This window comes from Montipora capricornis, chromosome 1 (genome assembly GCF_036669925.1).
Source record: "Montipora capricornis isolate CH-2021 chromosome 1, ASM3666992v2, whole genome shotgun sequence".
Classification (NCBI taxonomy): Eukaryota; Metazoa; Cnidaria; class Anthozoa; order Scleractinia; family Acroporidae; genus Montipora; species Montipora capricornis.
In genome coordinates, this window is record NC_090883.1 from 19,754,024 (window position 1) to 19,768,921 (window position 14,898).

General features: G+C 42.0%; 24 non-coding genes across 24 annotated transcripts; all 24 read left to right on the forward strand.

The window, feature by feature from the left end:
* The first annotated feature begins 168 nt into the window (after positions 1-168).
* On the forward strand, positions 169-292 carry Trnal-uaa (transfer RNA leucine (anticodon UAA)). Its single transcript has 2 exons — positions 169-206; positions 247-292. It is a non-coding gene; the product is annotated as a tRNA-Leu (tRNA).
* Positions 293-1,861: 1,569 nt separating this feature from the next.
* Positions 1,862-1,985, forward strand: Trnal-caa (transfer RNA leucine (anticodon CAA)). The gene is made up of 2 exons: positions 1,862-1,899; positions 1,940-1,985. It is a non-coding gene; the product is annotated as a tRNA-Leu (tRNA).
* Positions 1,986-2,293: 308 nt separating this feature from the next.
* Trnal-uaa (transfer RNA leucine (anticodon UAA)) lies at positions 2,294-2,417 on the forward strand. The gene is made up of 2 exons: positions 2,294-2,331; positions 2,372-2,417. It is a non-coding gene; the product is annotated as a tRNA-Leu (tRNA).
* A 576-nt stretch (positions 2,418-2,993) lies between these two features.
* Trnal-caa (transfer RNA leucine (anticodon CAA)) lies at positions 2,994-3,117 on the forward strand. The gene is made up of 2 exons: positions 2,994-3,031; positions 3,072-3,117. It is a non-coding gene; the product is annotated as a tRNA-Leu (tRNA).
* Positions 3,118-3,425: 308 nt separating this feature from the next.
* On the forward strand, positions 3,426-3,549 carry Trnal-uaa (transfer RNA leucine (anticodon UAA)). Its single transcript has 2 exons — positions 3,426-3,463; positions 3,504-3,549. It is a non-coding gene; the product is annotated as a tRNA-Leu (tRNA).
* Positions 3,550-4,127: 578 nt separating this feature from the next.
* Trnal-caa (transfer RNA leucine (anticodon CAA)) lies at positions 4,128-4,251 on the forward strand. The gene is made up of 2 exons: positions 4,128-4,165; positions 4,206-4,251. It is a non-coding gene; the product is annotated as a tRNA-Leu (tRNA).
* Positions 4,252-4,560: 309 nt separating this feature from the next.
* Positions 4,561-4,684, forward strand: Trnal-uaa (transfer RNA leucine (anticodon UAA)). Its single transcript has 2 exons — positions 4,561-4,598; positions 4,639-4,684. It is a non-coding gene; the product is annotated as a tRNA-Leu (tRNA).
* A 577-nt stretch (positions 4,685-5,261) lies between these two features.
* On the forward strand, positions 5,262-5,385 carry Trnal-caa (transfer RNA leucine (anticodon CAA)). The gene is made up of 2 exons: positions 5,262-5,299; positions 5,340-5,385. It is a non-coding gene; the product is annotated as a tRNA-Leu (tRNA).
* A 309-nt stretch (positions 5,386-5,694) lies between these two features.
* On the forward strand, positions 5,695-5,818 carry Trnal-uaa (transfer RNA leucine (anticodon UAA)). The gene is made up of 2 exons: positions 5,695-5,732; positions 5,773-5,818. It is a non-coding gene; the product is annotated as a tRNA-Leu (tRNA).
* Positions 5,819-6,394: 576 nt separating this feature from the next.
* Positions 6,395-6,518, forward strand: Trnal-caa (transfer RNA leucine (anticodon CAA)). The gene is made up of 2 exons: positions 6,395-6,432; positions 6,473-6,518. It is a non-coding gene; the product is annotated as a tRNA-Leu (tRNA).
* A 309-nt stretch (positions 6,519-6,827) lies between these two features.
* Trnal-uaa (transfer RNA leucine (anticodon UAA)) lies at positions 6,828-6,951 on the forward strand. The gene is made up of 2 exons: positions 6,828-6,865; positions 6,906-6,951. It is a non-coding gene; the product is annotated as a tRNA-Leu (tRNA).
* Positions 6,952-7,528: 577 nt separating this feature from the next.
* Positions 7,529-7,652, forward strand: Trnal-caa (transfer RNA leucine (anticodon CAA)). The gene is made up of 2 exons: positions 7,529-7,566; positions 7,607-7,652. It is a non-coding gene; the product is annotated as a tRNA-Leu (tRNA).
* A 309-nt stretch (positions 7,653-7,961) lies between these two features.
* Trnal-uaa (transfer RNA leucine (anticodon UAA)) lies at positions 7,962-8,085 on the forward strand. The gene is made up of 2 exons: positions 7,962-7,999; positions 8,040-8,085. It is a non-coding gene; the product is annotated as a tRNA-Leu (tRNA).
* Positions 8,086-8,661: 576 nt separating this feature from the next.
* On the forward strand, positions 8,662-8,785 carry Trnal-caa (transfer RNA leucine (anticodon CAA)). Its single transcript has 2 exons — positions 8,662-8,699; positions 8,740-8,785. It is a non-coding gene; the product is annotated as a tRNA-Leu (tRNA).
* A 309-nt stretch (positions 8,786-9,094) lies between these two features.
* Trnal-uaa (transfer RNA leucine (anticodon UAA)) lies at positions 9,095-9,218 on the forward strand. Its single transcript has 2 exons — positions 9,095-9,132; positions 9,173-9,218. It is a non-coding gene; the product is annotated as a tRNA-Leu (tRNA).
* Positions 9,219-9,795: 577 nt separating this feature from the next.
* Trnal-caa (transfer RNA leucine (anticodon CAA)) lies at positions 9,796-9,919 on the forward strand. The gene is made up of 2 exons: positions 9,796-9,833; positions 9,874-9,919. It is a non-coding gene; the product is annotated as a tRNA-Leu (tRNA).
* A 309-nt stretch (positions 9,920-10,228) lies between these two features.
* Positions 10,229-10,353, forward strand: Trnal-uaa (transfer RNA leucine (anticodon UAA)). Its single transcript has 2 exons — positions 10,229-10,266; positions 10,308-10,353. It is a non-coding gene; the product is annotated as a tRNA-Leu (tRNA).
* Positions 10,354-10,930: 577 nt separating this feature from the next.
* On the forward strand, positions 10,931-11,054 carry Trnal-caa (transfer RNA leucine (anticodon CAA)). Its single transcript has 2 exons — positions 10,931-10,968; positions 11,009-11,054. It is a non-coding gene; the product is annotated as a tRNA-Leu (tRNA).
* Positions 11,055-11,363: 309 nt separating this feature from the next.
* On the forward strand, positions 11,364-11,487 carry Trnal-uaa (transfer RNA leucine (anticodon UAA)). Its single transcript has 2 exons — positions 11,364-11,401; positions 11,442-11,487. It is a non-coding gene; the product is annotated as a tRNA-Leu (tRNA).
* A 575-nt stretch (positions 11,488-12,062) lies between these two features.
* Trnal-caa (transfer RNA leucine (anticodon CAA)) lies at positions 12,063-12,186 on the forward strand. Its single transcript has 2 exons — positions 12,063-12,100; positions 12,141-12,186. It is a non-coding gene; the product is annotated as a tRNA-Leu (tRNA).
* A 317-nt stretch (positions 12,187-12,503) lies between these two features.
* On the forward strand, positions 12,504-12,627 carry Trnal-uaa (transfer RNA leucine (anticodon UAA)). Its single transcript has 2 exons — positions 12,504-12,541; positions 12,582-12,627. It is a non-coding gene; the product is annotated as a tRNA-Leu (tRNA).
* Positions 12,628-13,203: 576 nt separating this feature from the next.
* On the forward strand, positions 13,204-13,327 carry Trnal-caa (transfer RNA leucine (anticodon CAA)). The gene is made up of 2 exons: positions 13,204-13,241; positions 13,282-13,327. It is a non-coding gene; the product is annotated as a tRNA-Leu (tRNA).
* A 318-nt stretch (positions 13,328-13,645) lies between these two features.
* Positions 13,646-13,769, forward strand: Trnal-uaa (transfer RNA leucine (anticodon UAA)). The gene is made up of 2 exons: positions 13,646-13,683; positions 13,724-13,769. It is a non-coding gene; the product is annotated as a tRNA-Leu (tRNA).
* A 577-nt stretch (positions 13,770-14,346) lies between these two features.
* Positions 14,347-14,470, forward strand: Trnal-caa (transfer RNA leucine (anticodon CAA)). Its single transcript has 2 exons — positions 14,347-14,384; positions 14,425-14,470. It is a non-coding gene; the product is annotated as a tRNA-Leu (tRNA).
* Positions 14,471-14,898: the final 428 nt, after the last annotated feature.

The window sequence follows — 14,898 nt, forward strand, 5'->3', positions numbered from 1 at the left end:
TGGAAAGTGGGATTAATGTATTTCTCTTTTACGACCAAAACACCTCTTAGTCTTTCTTACACTATTTGTCAACGAACTGCCAAATCTAGTCTCCCCTCAATCAAATACGACTAAACAGTTATGTATCACTAGCTCGATGGAAACGTGTAATAATCAGGAGATCGCCTTGCCAGGATAGCCGAGTGGTCAAAGGCGCCAGACTTAAGCCAGTATTAAAGGGATTCCGTGCCCTAAACTGTTTGGGTCTTCTGGTCTCCTGTTGGAGGCGTGGGTTCGAATCCCACTCCTGGCAGATGTTGATTAAACTTCATTTTGTGCATTCGAATCCTTCTAATAACTTCCGTGATCATCCAGACGGGTATAGATCAGAGAAGAACAGTTCTTTGTCACCTATGATTGCACTTCCTCATCAAAAAGTAAACAGTTGTTGCTGGTCGATCTGGCTTGCAGGTTCATTTGCCACTGATCAGGAACCCATTCCATATAAATTGTTCTAATTTATACAGTTTTGTGCAAAATCACTTAAAAAATTATCGCTTTCTTTAATCCAATGGCATTATTGTAGGATTTTGTAAGGGAGTTCTCCTTAACATGGACAAACCCTGTTTTTGACATCTGTCGAATTTGAGTGCAGAAGATCCTGACAATACGATGGGACCAAGGTAATTAAAGATCGTTTTAATACAGATATTAAAAATGTCTTGTTAGTCGGAAATCTCTTCAGTAGATGGTCGGATTCTAAGTTACTTTTTCCAAGAAACGATCCTTGTACACATTTCTTCATGATACAATGCTCGCCTCCAATATCTCTTCAACATAAATTGAAAGTAATCAGTCGACTCAATCACTTAGTTTCAATTTCCGAACCGTCAGGGTTGCCGAGCCTTCCACGGCGCCAGACTCAAGGTTACATACCTTTCCATTATTAAAATGGGATCGTGGAGCCTTCTGGTCTCCTGTTGGAGGCGTGGGTTCGAATCCCACTCCTGACAGCTCGTTTTGTAGCCTATTCATACTAATAAACGATTGAGAACTTTGTACCAGCCGCTGGAAGGCAGAGAGCAAAGGCAAACTCAGGAACGCGTGTAAAATTTCTCGAGGATGCTTTTTCAAAACGACCATCTAGTATATTCTGGAAACTAGGATTAATGTATTTCTCTTTTACGACCAAAACACCTCTTAGTCTTTCCTACACTATTTGTCAACGAAGTGCCAAATCTAGTCTCTTCTCAATGGATACGACTGAACAGTTATGTATCACCGGTTCGACTCCCACTCCTGGCAGATGTTCATTAAAACACATTTTGTGCATTCGAATCCTTCTAATAACTTCCCTGATCATGGCGATGGGTATAGATCAGAGAAGAACAGTTCTTTGTCACCTATGATTGCACTTCCTCATCAAAAAGTAAACAGTTGTTGCTGGTCGATCTGGCTTGCAGGTTGATTGGCCACTGATTAGGAATCCATTCCATATAAATTGTTCTAATTTATACAGTTTCTTGCAAAATCACTTACAAAATTATCGCTTCCTTCAATCCAATGGCATTATTGTAGGATCTTGTAAGGGAGTTCTCCTTATAATAGACAAACCCTGTTTTTTACCTCTGTCGATTTTGAGTGCGGAAGATCCTAACAATACGATGGGACCAAGGTAATTAAAGATCGTTTTAATACAAATATTAAAAAATCTCTTGTTAGTCGGAAATCTCTTCAGCAGATGGTCGGATTCTAAGTTACGTTTTGCAAGAAACGATCCTTGTACACATTTCTTCATGATGCAATGCTCGCCTGCAATATCTTTTCAACATGAATTGAAAGTAATCAGTCGACTCAATCACTTAGTTTGAATGTCCAAACCGTCAGGATGGCCGAGCGGTCCAAGGCGCCAGACTCAAGGTTACATACCTTTCCATTATTAAAATGGAATCGTGGAGCCTTCTGGTCTCCACTTGGAGGCGTGGGTTCGAATCCCACTTCTGACAGCACGTTTTGTAGCCTATTCATAGTAAAAACGTTTGAGGACTTTGTACCAGCCGCTGGAAGGCAGAGAGCAAAGGCAAACTCAGGAAAGCGTGTAAAATTTCTCGAGGATGCTTTTTCAAAACGACCATCTAGTACATTCTGGAAAGTGGGATTAATGTATTTCTCTTTTACGACCAAAACACCTCTTAGTCTTTCTTACACTATTTGTCAACGAACTGCCAAATCTAGTCTCTCCTCAATGGAATACGACCGAACAGTTATGTATCACCGGTTCGATGGAAACGTGTGAAAATCAGGAGATCGCCTTGCCAGGATGGCGGAGTGGTCAAAGGCGCCAGACTTAAGCCAGTATCAAAGGGATTCCGTGCCCTAAACTGTTTGGGTCTTCTGGTCTCCTGTTGGAGGCGTGGGTTCGAATCCCACTCCTGGCAGATGTTCATTAAACCACATTTTGTGCATTCGAATCCTTCTAATAACTTCCGTGATCATCCCGACGGGTATAGATCAGAGAAGAACAGTTCTTTGTCACCTATGATTGCACTTCCTCATCAAAAAGTAAACAGTTGTTGCTGAACGAACTGGCTTGCAGGTTGATTGGCCACTGATTAGGAACCCATTCCATATAAATTGTTCTAATTTATACAGTTTCTTGCAAAATCACTTACAAAATTATCGCTTCCTTCAATCCAATGGCATTATTGTAGGATCTTGTAAGGGAGTTCTCCTTATAATAGACAAACCCTGTTTTTTACCTCTGTCGAATTTGAGTGCAGAAGTTCCTGACAATACGATGGGACCAAGGTAATTAAAATCCTTTTAATACAGATATTAAAAAATCTCTTGTTAGTCGGAAATCTCTTCAGCAGATGGTCGGATTCTAAGTTACGTTTTCCAAGAAACGATCCTTGTACACATTTCTTCATGATGCAATGCTCGCCTGCAATATCTTTTCAACATGAATTGAAAGTAATCAGTCGACTCAATCACTTAGTTTGAATGTCCGAACCGTCAGGATGGCCGAGCGGTCCAAGGCGCCAGACTCAAGGTTACATACCTTTCCATTATTAAAATGGGATCGTGGAGCCTTCTGGTCTCCACTTGGAGGCGTGGGTTCGAATCCCACTCCTGACAGCTCGTTTTGTAGCCTATTCATAGTAATAAACGATTGAGGACTTTGTACCAGCCGCTGGAAGGCAGAGAGGGAAGGCAAACTCAGGAAAGCGTGTAAAATTTCTCGAGGATGCTTTTTCAAAACGACCATCTAGTACATTCTGGAAAGTGGGATTAATGTATTTCTCTTTTACGACCAAAACACCTCTTAGTCTTTCTTACACTATTTGTCAACGAACTGCCAATCTAGGCTCCCCTCAATGGAATACGACTGAACAATTATGTATCACTAGCTCGATGGAAACGTGTGAAAATCAGGAGATCGCCTTGCCAGGATGGCGGAGTGGTCAAAGGCGCCAGACTTAAGCCAGTATCAAAGGGATTCCGTGCCCTAAACTGTGTGGGTCTTCTGGTCTCCTGTTGGAGGCGTGGGTTCGAATCCCACTCCTGGCAGATGTTCATTAAACCACATTTTGTGCATTCGAATCCTTCTAATAACTTCCGTGATCATCCCGACGGGTATAGATCAGAGAAGAACAGTTCTTTGTCACCTATGATTGCACTTCCTCATCAAAAAGTAAACAGTTGTTGCTGAACGATTTGGCTTGCAGGTTGATTGGCCACTGATTAGGAACCCATTCCATATAAATTGTTCTAATTTATACAGTTTCTTGCAAAATCACTTACAAAATTATCGCTTCCTTCAATCCAATGGCATTATTGTAGGATCTTGTAAGGGAGTTCTCCTTGTAATAGACAAACCCTGTTTTTGACCTCTGTCGAATTTGAGTGCGGAAGATCCTGACAATACGATGGGACCAGGGTAATTAAAAATTGTTTTAATACAGATATTAAAAAATTCTCTTGTTAGTCGGAAATCTCTTCAGCAGATGGTCGGATTCTAAGTTACGTTTTGCAAGAAACGATCCTTGTACACATTTCTTCATGATGCAATGCTCGCCTTCAATATCTTTTCAACATGAATTGAAAGTAATCAGTCGACTCAATCACTTAGTTTAAATGTCCGAACCGTCAGGATGGCCGAGCGGTCCAAGGCGCCAGACTCAAGGTTACATACCTTTCCATTATTAAAATGGGATCGTGGAGCCTTCTGGTCTCCAATTGGAGGCGTGGGTTCGAATCCCACTCCCGACAGCTCGTTTTGTAGTTTATTCATAGTAATAAACGATTGAGGACTTTGTACCAGCCGCTGGAAGGCAGAGAGCAAAGGCAAACTCAGGAGCGCGTGTAAAATTTCTCAAGGATGCTTTTTCAAAACGACCATCTAGTACATTCTGGAAAGTGGGATAAATGTATCTCTCTTTTACGACCAAAACACCTCTTAGTCTTTCTTACACTATTTGTCAACGAACTGCTAAATCTAGTCTCTCCTCAATGGAATACGACTGAACAGTTATGTATCCCTGGCTCGATGGAAACGTGTCATAATCAGGAAAATGCCTTGCCAGGATGGCCGAGTGGTCAAAGGCGCCAGACTTAAGTCAGTATCAAAGGGATTCCGTGCCTTGAACTGTGTGGGTCTTCTGGTCTCCTGTTGGAGGCGTGGGTTCGAATCCCACTCCTGGCAGATGTTCATTAAACCACATTTTGTGCATTCGAATCCTTCTAATAACTTCCGTGATCATGCCGATGGGTATAGATCAGAGAAGAACAGTTCTTTGTCACCTATGATTGCACTTCCTCATCAAAAAGTAAACAGTTGTTGCTGGTCGATCTGGCTTGCAGGTTGATTGGCCACTGCTCAGGAACCCATTCCATATAAATTGTTCTAATTTATACAGTTTTGTGCAAAATCACTTACAAAATTATCGCTTCCTTCAATCCAATTGCATTATTGTAGGATATTATAACGGAGTTCTGCTTATAACGGACAAACCCTGTTTTTGACCTGTGTCGAATTTGACTGCGGAAGATCCTGACAATACGATGGGACCAAGGTAATTAAAGATCGTTTTAATACAGATATTAAAAAATCTCTTGTTAGTCGGAAATCTCTTCACCAGATGGTTGGATTCTAAGTTACGTTTTCCAAGGAACGATCCTTGTACACATTTCTTCATGATGCAATGCTCGCCTGCAATATCTTTTCAACATGAATTGAAAGTAATCAGTCGACTCAATCACTTAGTTTGAATGTCCGAACCGTCAGGATGGCCGAGCGGTCCAAGGCGCCAGACTCAAGGTTACATACCTTTCCATTATTAAAATGGGATCGTGGAGCCTTCTGGTCTCCACTTGGAGGCGTGGGTTCGAATCCCACTCCTGACAGCTCGTTTTGTAGCCTATTCATAGTAATAAACGATTGAGGACTTTGTACCAGCCGCTGGAAGGCAGAGAGCAAAGGCAAACTCAGGAACGCGTTTAAAATTTCTCGAGGATGGTTTTTCAAAACGACAATCTAGTACATTCTGGAAAGTGGGATTAATGTATCTCTCTTTTACGACCAAAACACCTCTTAGTCTTTCTTACACTATTTGTCAACGAACTGCCAAATCTAGTCTCTCCTCAATGGAATACGACCGAACAGTTATGTATCACCGGTTCGATGGAAACGTGTGATGATCAGGAGATCGCCTTGCCAGGATGGCCGAGTGGTCAAAGGCGCCAGACTTAAGCCAGTATCAAAGGGATTCCGTGCCCTAAACTGTTTGGGTCTTCTGGTCTCCTGTTGGAGGCGTGGGTTCGAATCCCACTCCTGGCAGATGTTCATTAAAGCACATTTTGTGCATTCGAATCCTTCTCATAACTTCCGTGATCATGCCGATGGGTATAGATCAGAGAAGAACAGTTCTTTTTCACCTATGATTGCACTTCCTCATCAAAAAGTAAACAGTTGTTCCTGATCGATCTGGCTTGCAGGTTGATTGGCCACTGATCAGGAACCCATTCCATATAAATTGTTCTAATTTATACAGTTTCTTGCAAAGTCACTTACAAAATTATCGCTTCCTTCAATGCAATGGCATTATTGTAGGATCTTGTAAGGGAGTTCTCCTTATAATAGACAAACCTTGTTTTTTACCTCTGTCGATTTTGAGTGCAGAAGTTCCTGACAATACGATGGGACCAAGGTAATTAAAGATCGTTTCAATACAGATATTAAAAATCTCTTGTTAGTCGGAAATCTCTTCAGCAGATGGTTGGATTCTAAGTTACGTTTTGCAAGAAAAGATCCTTGTACACATTTCTTCATGATTCAATGCTCGCCTGCAATATCTTTTCAACATGAATTGAAAGTAATCAGTCGACTCAATCACTTAGTTTGAATGTCCGAACCGTCAGGATGGCCGAGCGGTCCAAGGCGCCAGACTCAAGGTTACACACCTTTCCATTATTAAAATGGGATCAAGGAGCCTTCTGGTCTCCACTTGGAGGCGTGGGTTCTAATCCCACTCCTGACAGCTCGTTTTGTAGCCTATTCATAGTAATAAACGATTGAGGACTTTGTACCAGCCGCTGGAAGGCAGAGAGCAAAGGCAAACTCAGGAACGCGTGTAAAATTTCTTGAGAATGCTTTTTCAAAACGACCATCTAGTACATTCTGGAAAGTGGGATTAATGTATTTCTCTTTTACGACCAAAACACCTCTTAGTCTTTCTTACACTATTTGTCAACGAACTGCCAAATCTAGTCTCTCCTCAATGGAATACGACTGAACAGTTATGTATCACCGGTTCGATGGAAACGTGTGATGATCAGGAGATCGCCTTGCCAGGATGGCCGAGTGGTCAAAGGCGCCAGACTTAAGCCAGTATCAAAGGGATTCCGTGCCCTAAACTGTTTGGGTCTTCTGGTCTCCTGTTGGAGGCGTGGGTTCGAATCCCACTCCTGGCAGATGTTCATTAAACCACATTTTGTGCATTCGAATCCTTCTAATAACTTCCGTGATCATCCCGACGGGTATAGATCAGAGAAGAACAGTTCTTTGTCACCTATGATTGCACTTCCTCATCAAAAAGTAAACAGTTGTTGCTGGTCGATCTGGCTTGCAGGTTGATTGGCCACTGCTCAGGAACCCATTCCATATAAATTGTTCTAATTTATACAGTTTCTTGCAAAATCACTTACAAAATTATCGCTTCCTTCAATCCAATTGCATTATTGTAGGATATTGTAACGGAGTTCTGCTTATAATGGACAAACCCTGTTTTTGACCTCTGTCGAAATTGACTGCGGAAGATCCTGACAATACGATGGGACCATGGTAATTAAAGATCGTTTTAATACAGATATTAAAAAATCTCTTGTTAGTCGGAAATCTCTTAAGCAGATGGTTGAATTCTAAGTTACGTTTTTCAAGGAACGATCCTTGTACACATTTCTTCATGATGCAATGCTCGCCTGCAATATCTTTTCAACATGAATTGAAAGTAATCAGTCGACTCAATCACTTAGTTTGAATGTCCGAACCGTCAGGATGGCCGAGCGGTCCAAGGCGCCAGACTCAAGGTTACATACCTTTCCATTATTAAAATGGGATCGTGGAGCCTTCTGGTCTCCACTTGGAGGCGTGGGTTCGAATCCCACTCTTGACAGCTCGTTTTGTAGCCTATTCATAGTAATAAACGATTGAGGACTTTGTACCAGCCGCTGGAAGGCAGAGAGCAAAGGCAAACTCAGGAACGCGTTTAAAATTTCTCGAGGATGGTTTTTCAAAACGACAATCTAGTACATTCTGGAAAGTGGGTTTAATGTATCTCTCTTTTACGACCAAAACACCTCTTAGTCTTTCTTACACTATTTGTCAACGAACTGCTAAATCTAGTCTATCCTCAATGAAATACGACCGAACAGTTATGTGTCACCGGTTCGATGGAAACGTGTGATGATCAGGAGATCGCCTTGCAAAGATGGCGGAGTGGTCAAAGGCGCCAGACTTAAGCCAGTATCAAAGGGATTCCGTGCCCTAAACTGTTTGGGTCTTCTGGTCTCCTGTTGGAGGCGTGGGTTCGAATCCCACTCCTGGCAGATGTTCATTAAACCACATTTTGTGCATTCGAATCCTTCTAATAACTTCCGTGATCATGCCGATGGGTATAGATCAGAGAAGAACAGTTCTTTTTCACCTATGATTGCACTTCCTCATCAAAAAGTAAACAGTTGTTCCTGATCGATCTGGCTTGCAGGTTGATTGGCCACTGATCAGGAACCCATTCCATATAAATTGTTCTAATTTATACAGTTTCTTGCAAAGTCACTTACAAAATTATCGCTTCCTTCAATGCAATGGCATTATTGTAGGATCTTGTAAGGGAGTTCTCCTTATAATAGACAAACCTTGTTTTTTACCTCTGTCGATTTTGAGTGCAGAAGTTCCTGACAATACGATGGGACCAAGGTAATTAAAGATCGTTTCAATACAGATATTAAAAAATCTCTTGTTAGTCGGAAATCTCTTCAGCAGATGGTTGGATTCTAAGTTACGTTTTGCAAGAAACGATCCTTGTACACATTTCTTCATGATCCAATGCTCGCCTCGATATCTTTTCAACATGAATTGAAAGTAATCAGTCGACTCAATCACTTAGTTTGAATGTCCGAACCGTCAGGATGGCCGAGCGGTCCAAGGCGCCAGACTCAAGGTTACATACCTTTCCATTATTAAAATGGGATCAAGGAGCCTTCTGGTCTCCACTTGGAGGCGTGGGTTCGAATCCCACTCCTGACAGCTCGTTTTGTAGCCTATTCATAGTAATAAACGATTGAGGACTTTGTACCAGCCGCTGGAAGGCAGAGAGCAAAGGCAAACTCAGGAACGCGTGTAAAATTTCTCGAGGATGGTTTTTCAAAACGACAATCTAGTACATTCTGGAAAGTGGGATTAATGTATTTCTCTTTTACGACCAAAACACCTCTTAGTCTTTCTTACACTATTTGTCAACGAACTGCCAAATCTAGTCTCTCCTCAATGGAATACGACTGAAGAGTTATGTATCACCGGTTCGATGGAAACGTGTGATGATCAGGAGATCGCCTTGCCAGGATGGCGGAGTGGTCAAAGGCGCCAGACTTAAGCCAGTATCAAAGGGATTCCGTGCCCTAAACTGTTTGGGTCTTCTGGTCTCCTGTTGGAGGCGTGGGTTCGAATCCCACTCCTGGCAGATGTTCATTAAACCACATTTTGTGCATTCGAATCCTTCTAATAACTTCCGTGATCATCCCGACGGGTATAGATCAGAGAAGAACAGTTCTTTGTCACCTATGATTGCACTTCCTCATCAAAAAGTAAACAGTTGTTGCTGGTCGATCTGGCTTGCAGGTTGATTGGCCACTGATTAGGAACCCATTCCATATAAATTGTTCTAATTTATACAGTTTCTTGCAACATCACTTACAAAATTATCGCTTCCTTCAATCCAATTGCATTATTGTAGGATATTATAACGGAGTTCTGCTTATAACGGACAAACCCTGTTTTTGACCTGTGTCGAATTTGACTGCGGAAGATCCTGACAATACGATGGGACCAAGGTAATTAAAGATCGTTTTAATACAGATATTAAAAAATCTCTTGTTAGTCGGAAATCTCTTCAGCAGATGGTTGAATTCTAAGTTACGTTTTTCAAGGAACGATCCTTGTACACATTTCTTCATGATGCAATGCTCGCCTGCAATATCTTTTCAACATGAATTGAAAGTAATCAGTCGAGTCAATCACTTAGTTTGAATGTCCGAACCGTCAGGATGGCCGCGCGGTCCAAGGCGCCAGACTCAAGGTTACGTACCTTTCCATTATTAAAATGGGATCGTGGAGCCTTCTGGTCTCCACTTGGAGGCGTGGGTTCGAATCCCACTCCTGCCAGCTCGTGTTGTAGCCTATTCATACTAATAAACGATTGAGGACTTTGTACCAGCCGCTGGAAGGCAGAGAACAAAGGCAAACTCAGGAACGCGTGTAAAATTTCTCAAGGATGCTTTTTCAAAACGACCATCTAGTACATTCTGGAAAGTGGGATTAATGTATTTTTCTTTTACGACCAAAGCACCTCTTAGTCTTTCTTACACTATTTGTCAACGAACTGCCAAATCTAGTCTCCCCTCAATCAAATACGACTAAACAGTTATGTATCACTAGCTCGATGGAAACGTGTAATAATCAGGAGATCACCTTGCCAGGATGGCCGAGTGGTCAAAGGCGCCAGACTTAAGCCAGTATTAAAAGGGATTCCGTGCCTTGAACTGTTTGGGTCTTCTGGTCTCCTGTTGGAGGCGTGGGTTCGAATCCCACTCCTGGCAGATGTTGATTAAACCACATTTTGTGCATTCGAATCCTTCTAATAACTTCCGTGATCATGCCGATGGGTATAGATCAGAGAAGAACAGTTCTTTGTCACCTATGATTGCACTTCCTCATCAAAAAGTAAACAGTTGTTGCTGGTCGATCTGGCTTGCAGGTTGATTGGCCACTGCTCAGGAACCCATTCCATATAAATTGTTCTAATTTATACAGTTTTGTGCAAAATCACTTACAAAATTATCGCTTCCTTCAATCCAATGGCATTATTGTAGGATCTTGTAAGGGAGTTCTCCTTATAATAGACAAACCCTGTTTTTTACCTCTGTCGATTTTGAGTGCGGAAGATCCTAACAATACGATGAGACCAACGTAATTAAAGATCGTTTTAATACAGATATTAACAAATCTTTTGTTAGTCGGAAATCTCTTCAGCAGATGGTCGGATTCTAAGTTACGTTTTCCAAGAAACGATCCTTGTACACATTTCTTCATGATGCAATGCTCGCCTGCAATATCTTTTCAACATGAATTGAAAGTAATCAGTCGACTCAATCACTTAGTTTGAATGTCCGAACCGTCAGGATGGCCAAGCGGTCCAAGGCGCCAGACTCAAGGTTACGTACCTTTCCATTATTAAAATGGGATCGTGGAGCCTTCTGGTCTCCACTTGGAGGCGTGGGTTCGAATCCCACTCCTGACAGCTCGTTTTGTAGCCTATTCATAGTAATAAACGATTGAGGACTTTGTACCAGCCGCTGGAAGGCAGAGAGCAAAGGCAAACTCAGGAACGCGTGTAAAATTTCTCGAGAATGGTTTTTCAAAACGACCATCTAGTACATTCTGGAGAGTGGGATTAATGTATTTCTCTTTTACGACCAAAACACCTCTTAGTCTTTCTTACACTATTTGTCAACGAACTGCCAAATTTAGTCTCTCCTCAATGGAATACGACCGAACAAATATGTATCACTAGCTCGATGGAAACGTGTGATAATCAGGAAATCGCCTTGCCAGGATGGCCGAGTGGTCAAAGGCGCCAGACTTAAGCCAGTATCAAAGGGATTCCGTGCCTTGAACTGTTTGGGTCTTCTGGTCTCCTGTTGGAAGCGTGGGTTCGAATCCCACTCTTGGCAGATGTTCATTAAACCACATTTTGTGCATTCGAATCCTTCTAATAACTTCCGTTATCATCCCGACGGGTATAGATCAGAGAAGAACAGTTTTTGTCACCTATGATTGCACTTCCTCATCAAAAAGTAAACAATTGTTGCTGGTCGATCTGGCTTGCAGGTTGATTGGCCACTGATTAGGAATCCATTCCATATAAATTGTTCTAATTTATACAGTTTTGTGCAAAATCACTGAAAAATTATCGCTCTCTTCAATCCAATGGCATTATTGTAGGATCTTGTAAAGGAGTTCTCCTTATAATAGACAAACCCTGTTTTTTACCTCTGTCGATTTTGAGTGCGGAAGATCCTAACAATACGATGAGACCAACGTAATTAAAGATCGTTTTAATACAGATATTAAAAAATCTCTTGTTAGTCGGAAATCTCTTCAGCAGATGGTCGGATTCTAAGTTACGTTTTGCAAGAAACGATCCTTGTACACATTTCTTCATGATGCAATGCTCGCCTGCAATATCTTTTCAACATGAATTGAAAGTAATCAGTCGACTCAATCACTTAGTTTGAATGTCCGAACCGTCAGGATGGCCGAGCGGTCCAAGGCGCCAGACTCAAGGTTACATACCTTTCCATTGTTAAAATGGGATCGTGGAGCCTTCTGGTCTCCACTTGGAGGCGTGGGTTCCAATCCCACTCCTGACAGCTCGTTTTGTAGCCTATTCATAGTAATATAGTAATAAACGTTTGAGGACTTTGTACCAGCCGCTAGATGGCAGAAAGCAAAGGCAAACTCAGGAAAGCGTGTAAAAGTTCTCGAGGTCGCTTTTTGCAACCGACCATCTAGTACATTCTGGAAAGTGAGATTAATGTATTTCTCTTTTCAGACCAAAACCCCTCTTAGTCTTTCTTACACTATTTGTCAACGAACTGCCAAATCTAGTCTCTCCTCAATGGAATACGACGGAACAAATATGTATCACTAGCTCGATGGAAACGTGTGATAATCAGGAAATCGCCTTGCCAGGATGGCCGAGTGGTCAAAGGCGCCAGACTTAAGCCAGTATCAAAGGGATTCCGTGCCTTGAACTGTTTGGGTCTTCTGGTCTCCTGTTGGAAGCGTGGGTTCGAATCCCACTCTTGGCAGATGTTCATTAAACCACATTTTGTGCATTCGAATCCTTCTAATAACTTCCGTTATCATCCCGACGGGTATAGATCAGAGAAGAACAGTTTTTGTCACCTATGATTGCACTTCCTCATCAAAAAGTAAACAATTGTTGCTGGTCGATCTGGCTTGCAGGTTGATTGGCCACTGATTAGGAATCCATTCCATATAAATTGTTCTAATTTATACAGTTTTGTGCAAAATCACTTACAAAATTATCGCTTCCTTCAATCCAATGGCATTATTGTACGATCTTGTAAGGGAGTTCTCCTTATAATAGACAAACCCTGTTTTTTACCTCTGTCGATTTTGAGTGCGGAAGATCCTAACAATACGATGAGACCAACGTAATTAAAGATCGTTTTAATACAGATATTAACAAATCTTTTGTTAGTCGGAAATCTCTTCAGCAGATGGTCGGATTCTAAGTTACGTTTTCCAAGAAACGATCCTTGTACACATTTCTTCATGATGCAATGCTCGCCTGCAATATCTTTTCAACATGAATTGAAAGTAATCAGTCGACTCAATCACTTAGTTTGAATGTCCGAACCGTCAGGATGGCCGAGCGGTCCAAGGCGCCAGACTCAAGGTTACATACCTTTCCATTGTTAAAATGGGATCGTGGAGCCTTCTGGTCTCCACTTGGAGGCGTGGGTTCCAATCCCACTCCTGACAGCTCGTTTTGTAGCCTATTCATAGTAATATAGTAATAAACGTTTGAGGACTTTGTACCAGCCGCTAGATGGCAGAAAGCAAAGGCAAACTCAGGAAAGCGTGTAAAAGTTCTCGAGGACGCTTTTTTAAATCGACGATCTGGTACATTCTGGAAAGTGAGATTAATGTATTTCTCTTTTACGACCAAAACACCTCTTAGTCTTTCTTACACTATTTGTCAACGAACTGCAAAAATCTAGTCTCTCCTCAATGGAATACGACTGAACAGTTATGTATCACCGGCTCGATGGAAACGTGTGATAATCAGGAGATCACCTTGCCAGGATGGCCGAGTGGTCAAAGGCGCCAGACTTAAGCCAGTATCAAAGGGATTCCGTGCCCTAAACTGTTTGGGTCTTCTGGTCTCCTGTTGGAGGCGTGGGTTCGAATCCCACTCCTGGCAGATGTTCATTAAACCACATTTTGTGCATTCGAATCCTTCTAATAACTTCCGTGATCATCCCGACGGGTATAGATCAGAGAAGAACAGTTCTTTGTCACCTATGATTGCACTTCCTCATCAAAAAGTAAACAGTTGTTGCTGGTCGATCTGGCTTGCAGGTTGATTGGCCACTGCTCAGGAACCCATTCCATATAAATTGTTCTAATTTATACAGTTTTGTGCAAAATCACTTACAAAATTATCGCTTCCTTCAATCCAATTGCATTATTGTAGGATATTATAAGGGAGTTCTCCTTATAACGAACAAACCCTGTTTTTGACCTCTGTCGAATTTGACTGCGGAAGATCCTGACAATACGATGGGACCAAGGTAATTAAAGATCGTTTTAATACAGATATTAAAAAATCTCTTGTTAGTCGGAAATCTCTTCAGCAGATGGTCGGATTCTAAGTTACGTTTTCCAAGAAACGATCCTTGTACAGATTTCTTCATGATGCAATGCTCGCCTGCAATATCTTTTCAACATGAATTGAAAGTAATCAGTCCACTCAATCACTTAGCTTGAATGTCCGAACCGTCAGGATGGCCGAGCGGTCCAAGGCGCCAGACTCAAGGTTACATACCTTTCCATTATTACAATGGGATCGTGGAGCCTTCTGGTCTCCACTTGGAGGCGTGGGTTCGAATCCCACTCCTGACAGCTCGTTTTGTAGCCTATTCATAGTAATTAACGATTGAGGACTTTGTACCAGCCGCTGGAAGGCAGAGAGCAAAAGCAAACTCAGGAAAGCGTGTAAAAGTTCTCGAGGATGGTTTTTCAAAACGACAATCTAGTACATTCTGGAAAGTGGGATTAATGTATTTCTCTTTTACGACCAAAACACCTCTTACTCTTTCTTACACCATTTGTCAACGAACTGCCAAATCTAGTCTCTCCTCAATGGAATACGACTGAACAGTTATGTATTACCGGTTCGGTCCGAACCGTCACGATGGCCGAGCGGTCCAAGGCGCCAGACTCAAGGTTACATACCTTTCCATTATTAGAAAGGGATCGGGGAGCGTTATTGTCTCCACAGGGAGGAGTGGGTTCGAATCCCCTCCTGACAGCTCGTTTTGAGGACGATG